Genomic DNA, 7,946 nt, shown 5'->3' with positions numbered 1-7,946 from the left:
CTTACGACAAGTCCGAGGAGGAAAACGCAGCCATATCGAATGCCGAGGTGGAAGCCCATTTTGCACCGAAACCGCCACCGCCGCAAAGGGAGAAAGTGCCTGAGGAAAGGATTGACCACTTCATTCGTATGGCTAGACCACCAGCTCCCAAGCCTGTTGACATAGACTATGAGCGCCACCTCAGGAAGTTAAATCAAGCACGTCTACAGAAAGAGGCGAGCTCGAGCTCGAGCAAATCAGGTGGCAAAAAATGTGGTAAAACCGTTCCCCAGCTGGGAGAACAGGCGGCGCAATCAACCCTCCCACTTGTTGTGCCAACAACACATGAGAGTACGCGCGCCCAATATTATTGTGGGCAAACCGTTAACGTTCCCCAGCTGGGCGATGTGGTAATAATCCAGGAGCATATAATGCAGGCTAAAATCCTCAAGATCACTGTTGGACAACTCCTCGAGATCGAGCCCATGTCTCCACTCAGAGAGGAGGAAATAAAACGGAAATATGTTCGGGCCCAACCTTTGGTCGAGCCAGACGAGGTCAAGAAGCTCCCAACGAGAATGTATTAATTGCATCAATGGTACATGGACATTACCAAGATTTCCAATTGAGAGTCCCTCATGGTGAATGTCAAGACGGATAATTACTTCCATGAGAAAGCTGTGTCCGTTGAGTATTCAGAACTATTTCAGTTATACAATCAAGACGCACTCGACAAATCTATCGTCAGTTGCTATTGTCTATAAGTGATTTCTTTCTGTAATTTAAGTCTCAAGCTAGCTGTAGTGATCATTTTGATCAATCATTACGTGTAATTATCCTCACTATATTCTTTTCTGTGGTATTATGCAGGATGAACATGTATGAAATGAAAAAAGGTGGACGCTATGGCATTGGGTTCATTGACCCAAATACCATTAATGAATACACATGGCAATTAGATGCATATCATGAAAAAAATGTAGAGGAAAGCATGCTAGAGTTCTTCAAGTGCCTTAATACCAATGAAGATATACTACTTCCTTACAACTTCCAGTGAGTCACACTGCCTTGTACTACAAATTCTGTTTTTGCCTACTAGCTAGCTACATGTTTTTGCTTACATATGCCTGCTTAATTAAGACATGCAAACGTGTGTGCATGTAGATTTCACTGGATCTTGGTAATCATTAAAGTTCACGAAGGAACAGTTGAAATACTGGACTCACTACTTACAAAAGAAAGTGACTATACCATCTTGTTTGGGATAGTCAACACGTAATTTCAATCATTATTAACTATATCTCGGCCTATTTAGTTCGTCATTTCCTGATATGAACTATTTAATAACCCCTTTATTCATTTTATTTGTCGACGGGCAGGTCTTGGGCAAAGTTCATCAGCGTCACTCCAGGCCAATGGAAACTAAAGCTGAAATGGTATCGACCCAAGGTAAGTAATTAAGTAGTACTAGCTAGCTAGCTGCCATCTCTTTAATTATCATGCTTGATTAATTATTATCTGATCAAATTCCATTCTCGTAAAGGCCCTGAAGCAGGAGCCGGGGACCGATCTGTGTGCATACTACGTTTGCGAGAACATCCGCATGATGGCGTCCTAAAGGAGCAGATCTCAAAGACAGGACTGGGTATGTTTGTCAAAACACTATTCACAATTTTTACACCATTATCGATATCTAGTCACACAACTAATACACATGCATATTGATCTCCTTCTTAACAGTTCAGAGAGGTGTGGGAGCAGCTCCTACCAGAGGAGTGCATAGAAGCAATTCAAGAGGAAATAGCGGAATTTTTGCTCGACCAAGTCATAGATCCCAAAGGAGAATACTATTACCCGCTACCGCCCCCATGAACCACTTCCAATTGTCATCGTGCTCTGAAGGCACCAATTAGGCTAATGCCACTGGCTACGAAGGCACCAATTAGGAGAAATTGTATATAGCTAGCTAATTGTATATATATATACATGTGTGTATGTGTGAATTAATGGTGGTTATGAGACATTCGATGATATATATATGATCGGTTCTACTAGAAATTCTATTTATATATATGCATAACGTGTACAATATGTAGTATCGTAAAATACCAGCAAATGAAAAAGAATTAAATGGAAAACACAAAATTAATTGAAAAAGAAATCATAAACCCAAAACCCCCCAACCTTTTAATACCGGTTGGTGTCACCAACCGGTACTAAAGGGCTCCCTGCCCCCGGAGCTGGCTCGTGCCACGTGGTTGCCCTTTAGCACCGGTTCGTGCTGAACCGGTACTAAAGGGGGGACTTTAGTGCTTGATTAATTAATTATCATGCTTGATTAATCATTATCTGATTCAATTCCATTCTCGTACAGGCCCTGAAGCACGTGTCGGGGACTGACCTGTGTGCATACTACGTTTGCGAGAACATTCACATGATGGCATCCGAAAGGAGCAGATCTCAAAGACAGGACTGGGGATGTTTGTCAGAATACTATTCACAAATTTTTACACCATTTCGATATCTATTCACACAACTAATACACATGCATATTGATCTCCTTCTTAACAGTTCAGAGAGGTGCGGGAGCAGCTCCTACCAACAGAGCGCATACTAGCACTTCAAGAGGAAATAGCGAGATTTTTGCTCGACCAGGTTATAGATCCCAAAGGGGAATAGTATTACCCGCTACCGCCCCCATGAACCACTTGTCATCGTGCTCCGAAGGCACCAAGGCAACATGTAGGAGAAATTGTATATATATATATATATATATACATGTGTATGTGTGAATAATTAATGGTGGTGGTTGTGAGACATTTGATGATATATATTTATATATATATATATGCGATTCTACAAGAAAGTCTATTTATATATATCCATAACGTGTACAAGATATAGTATCGTAAAATACCAGCAAACAAAAAAGAATTAAATGGAAAACACAAAATTAATGGAAGAATAAAAAATAAAACCAAACCCCCCCCCCAAACATTTAGTACCGGTTGGTGTTACCAACCGGTACTAATGGTCTACCAGCACCCGGGCCTGGCTCGTGCCATGTGGTGGCACTTTAGAGCCGGTTCGTGCCGAACCGGTAGTAAAAGGGGGGGGCTTTAGTCTCCACTCTTTAGTGCCGGTTGTAGAACCGGCACTAAAGGCCCTTAAGAACCGGCGCTAAAGCCTAGTTCTGCACTAGTGTCTCATGCATGTGAGAGCATCTATCTCATCTTCTCTCGTGATAAATCTTCCCTATAAATAGGGCAAGTGTTATGCAAATACTCATATCAGTCAAGTTCAGAGTAAGCTCGAGGTCCATTTAGCTGGTTAGTAGTGTTGGGTATATATTCCATATTTCCATTTCCATATGCCTCCTGCCAATAAGTTTCTCTGTATGCATCATCCTCATACAGAGGCCGGAGTTATCCTTCTTTTCGAAAAAGGATATATGACTAGCATTAGCGTTATTTTTATGCGTATTCTGAACCAGAAAAGAAAGACGATTTGATGAACTGTTTGGACCAACTCTTATTGTGATTTGTAGTCTGAACTGAACTATTTTGATCAATTGTTTGCAGCTCACCGAATCGAGGATGAGCTGCGCCGCCCCAAAAGCCCCCACCGGAGAGGAGAAGAAGACGTCATGGCCGGAGGTAGTGGGAAAGTCCATCGAGGAAGCCAAGGAGATCATCCTTAAGGACATGCGTGACGCCGACATCGATGTCCTTCCTCTTGGCTCGGCGATGACCCTCGACTTCAGGACCAACCGTGTCCGCATCATCGTCGACACTGTCGCGACCACCCCTTCCATTGGTTAGCAAGCTTTGCGAGCGAGAGACAAAATGGATGCACTTATGCATGTTGATGAATAAGTAGTTTCAATAGTCATGAATGAATAAATACACGCTCACCCATGGCGTGTGTCGATGTACTTATGGTTCAATTGACTTGACCAGTTATTTTTAATTTATGAGATGTCGGTTTGGTGTTCACGTGTTTACTAAAACGCTCATGAAATATGCATTACTGTGGGCATGTTGCTGGATTATTTCAACAACTTAGACCTATTGTTGTCATTAGAATAAAATATACTAATCACACCATAATCTACTTAGAGAAGAACTCGAGCCCCATGATATATCTTAAATGGATTCTTTCTTGCTTTGGACAAACTTCTGAGATGAGAATTAGTTTTATTGTGACTGCGTGCCTATCAACATTATTGTTGATGAGGCTTAACCTTTTGCTCAAACCCTTTGCCGACATATAAGAAACATGATATACACATCTTTTTTTTCTTTGAGAAATGCATGAGATAAGTGTTCCCATATATTAAGATAGGAACACTACTAGGAAAGGGCCTACTAATGGCACACCAGTTTTGCCTACTAATGGCGCATCACTGGTGCGCCATTAGTATCACGCCACTAGTATTTATTACTAATGGCGCACCACTGGTGCGCCATTAGTATCTGGTATACTAATGGTGCACCACCCAGTGCGCCATTATATAGAACACCATACGCCAATGGTATGCCTCCCAGGGGGCCATATTTAACCATGTGCTTTGGCATACTAATGGCGCACTGCGGGTGGATGCGCCATTAGTATACTTGGCATACTAATGGCGCACTGTTTAGTGATGCGCCATTAGTATACTTTGGCATACTAATGGTGCACTCTGTAGTGATGCGCCATTAGTATGAATATTAGGTTTTTTTTTACTTTTCTGATTTTTGCACAGGTTACAAAATATATTATTTGACAAAATATAGACAGTAGCACACAACAACAGCAGATTTATTGAATACAATAGAAGATTAGTCTCCGAATACAATTCATCATATTAGTCTCTGAATTCAAAAGACCGAACAAAGATAAAATATTACAAGTCTCGAGACCGCGAGTATCGAGTTTGTCTTCACATTACAAGTCGATGTTGATCATCTAAACTACCATCACATAGAAGAGAGTTGTGTCATCACGATGAGAATCATCGCGATGAAACTGGTCTTCATCCGGTTCCTCCAACGCTCCCTCCTCTCTCCCGCTAGATAGCGGGCGTATCTAGATTCCGCCTCCGCCCTAGTGGTGTACCCTTTGTAACTATTACCGCTGAAACGGTGAACATGTCTCCGACACTCCTCCCAGTCGTCGTAGACTCCGGGAACCTTACCCTTGTACACGACATACGACGGCATCTCTATGCACAAGACAAACAACAGACAATACATAAGCAATATATAAGTATGCAACAAAAGGATCAGAAGAGAAAAGCAAGACATTAATAGCACGATCCATGGTCCTACTAATAAATAGCATCGATTACATCTAAGTTGAATGACTGTCCAAACCAAAGAGACATACAAGTTCATTAAAGTTTAATTACAACATGAGCCAATCAATGTTTCAAAACTACACATAGCATCACTACTTTCGACTCGACTCATGGGACCGGAGCGTGGATGAAGCCGCCGTCTGTCGTGATGGTCATGAAATCGCGGGCGTTGTCAGCCTGCATTTGTAGCGTTGTGTCTACCTCACTGTTGGACGGTTGATATCTGAGGTAGAACTGCCCCGAGGTATGAAGGACATCTTGATGGATGATTTCCGCCAAGTCCGACTGGATGCGAAAGAATTCTTGTCTGATGTCCGCGTCCTGGATTGCCGACAAGCTCGCGGCCCAATCTTTGAGATTATCTATGAGCAGAAGGTGATGATGGTCCCTTACAGTCGCCCGCATGTGATGGAGGGCGTAGTAGGCATCCTTCTGACCGCCAGGCGGCTGCTTGACGCAGCAGAACGTCGTATTGTGGGCGAACACGTGCTTGCCGTACTTACGAACTTTCCTGGTGAAGGTGCCTGCAGATTTGGCGCAGCCGGGGAGAACATCATCAAGAACTTTCTTGATATTTGTGTAGTCCATCTTGGAGTCACGGTTCGGGTCGAAATACGTGGCCATGGAATATTTCGGGCTTAAGAGGATGAGTGTGTAATGTGTGTCACTGCACAGAACACGGAATGTTAGAAAAAAAGAACGATCGAAATCTAAGAAATCATATGTTACGGGGCGGTTGAGGGGACGACTTACTCGGGAAAGTAAGGCACGAGGAAGTTATCCTTATCTGGGTTTGCCAGAATGACGACTTCGAGGTGTGAACTCGCGACTTGGCGGTTCCTAGCGCTGCCCAAGAGCTTGGCACGCATGTAGAAGGGGTCGACTATCACGATGTCCCGGGTCTTGTCTCTAATGATCCGCATCTCCATACTCAGCGAAAACAGCCGAACGAAGGTGTAGTGTAGCGGATGAAGGTTAAACATAGCAAAGATGTCATCAAACCGCAGGACGATCGTACCCCCGATGTCACCATCCACAAAGCCCTTGCCCTCTCGCACCTTGGCCACGAAAACCGGTTATGCCACATCATTCTCTCTTAGACGCCGCTTCTCCAAAGAAAGAATACTGTCGTGCAGACTCCGCATAGCACTGGTTGCAGCATTGAGCATATTTGTCGGTAGCATCGCCCTACCCGCCACATGCACCCTCCTCGAGATATCCTTAGGTGAAGGTGGCCCGTCCTGAGCACGGATCGTACTCGGTGTCGGCTGGCTCGCACCGGCACCCTTTTTAGTCTTCCGTTTCCGGCTCTTCTTCTTGATCTTTTGTAATGGGACCGAGTTCTGCTCACAGACCGCCTTCTTGAGCGTGTTGGGGCTGATAATATTTCGCACCTCAGCTATCTGAGGCTCAGTGAAGGCGGCAGCTGGAGGCGTCTCCTGAGAACTGAACGCCAGACGACGCCTGTTGCAACCGGGTTTCTCTGACGTACCAGCTAGATCGCGGTCGTCTTGGTTGGGTTCTTGAGAAGGAGGCCTGCAGAACTCGTCATCGTACCCATGTTCGGCAAAGTACTTATCAACGTTGGTAGATGTACCGTTGTCGTCGTCGTCCGGATCCTGTGCCATAGGGATGTCCGGCATGTCTGGTAGCGTTGCGGCGTTCTTGCCATAGTTTGGCGCCGGCACGACTGGCGGTCTTGTCTGTGGGGTGGTGTCCCCGCCCCCAAACGAATCTGGCTCTTCGGCCAAAGCAGGGGCCAGCTTACGCAGGCGCTGAGGGTCATCTCATCTTCTTCGTCGGCCCCAGCGGGTCGAATCGGAGGTAACAGCTCGTCGCAGCCTAGCAGCACCTGAACCACTTCAACCCTATACATTGTGGGTGGCATCGGATTACCGTGGAACACGAGGTTGCCCAGTTGAACGATTCTGCCCTTGGCGACATCGACCAACTCGCCGCCCACAAAGTGCAGGAGAGTGCAAGGCACGTCGGCGGCGCCCTGCAAAAACATGTAGGGCGTCAGGGATGCCCAGTCAAAGGCAAAGAGATGGAGTCATCGGCCGAGAGGCTTAGTTACCGTGATGCCGTCGAGCTCGGCTAATGTCGAGGCACCGCCAATGGCGGGCGTGCAACTGACGGAGGGGCCGCTTGCTGGTGAGGTGCCGACCGGCGTACACCCGGGTGCATTAAGCTCCAATGCCCGTGCCGGCGCCGGAGACACGAATACCGCCTCCGCCGGAGACACCAATGGCGTCGCCTGCCCGCTGTGCGAGTTGCTGGCCATGAAGCTAGGAACCGGGGGAGGCCCTGTTGGCCGCCCGCAATCCACGTCGTCAGCCCATGAATCAACGTAGGCACCATGGCAGTGAGCATCGTTCCAAGTTGTTGTTGCACTTGCTCTTGGACAAGCTCCAGAATCCGCGCCACTTGTGCCTTGAGTGCTTCAACCTCGCGCGACTGGATTTCCGAGCTGGTCTTTTTCTCCTTTCGCCCACCAGCGGTATAGTATGATGACCATTTTGTGGACAAGCCTTTGCCGGCCACACGACCAGCTGACGTCGGCTTATCGAGCTTCTTCCTCCAACTCCTGGGACAGCTCCCAGAATTGCTTGCCACCCGAACCGCC

At 46.1% G+C, this 7,946-nt stretch overlaps 1 pseudogene across 1 annotated transcript; it reads left to right on the top strand.

Annotated features, from left to right (window-relative positions):
• Nucleotides 1-3,209: 3,209 nt before the first annotated feature.
• On the top strand, nt 3,210-3,915 carry LOC147988587 (subtilisin-chymotrypsin inhibitor WSCI pseudogene; annotated as a pseudogene). The gene is made up of 2 exons (XR_015616148.1): nt 3,210-3,308; nt 3,561-3,915. The product of XR_015616148.1 is annotated as a subtilisin-chymotrypsin inhibitor WSCI pseudogene (transcript).
• The last annotated feature ends 4,031 nt before the right edge of the window (nt 3,916-7,946 follow it).

The sequence above is a fragment of the Triticum urartu genome, chromosome 1A (assembly GCF_056163025.1).
Source record: "Triticum urartu cultivar PI428250 chromosome 1A, HENAU_Tu73, whole genome shotgun sequence".
Lineage (NCBI taxonomy): Eukaryota > Viridiplantae > Streptophyta > Magnoliopsida > Poales > Poaceae > Triticum > Triticum urartu.
Note: the sequence above shows the minus strand (reverse complement) of the source record. Positions and strands in the feature narration are given on the sequence as shown.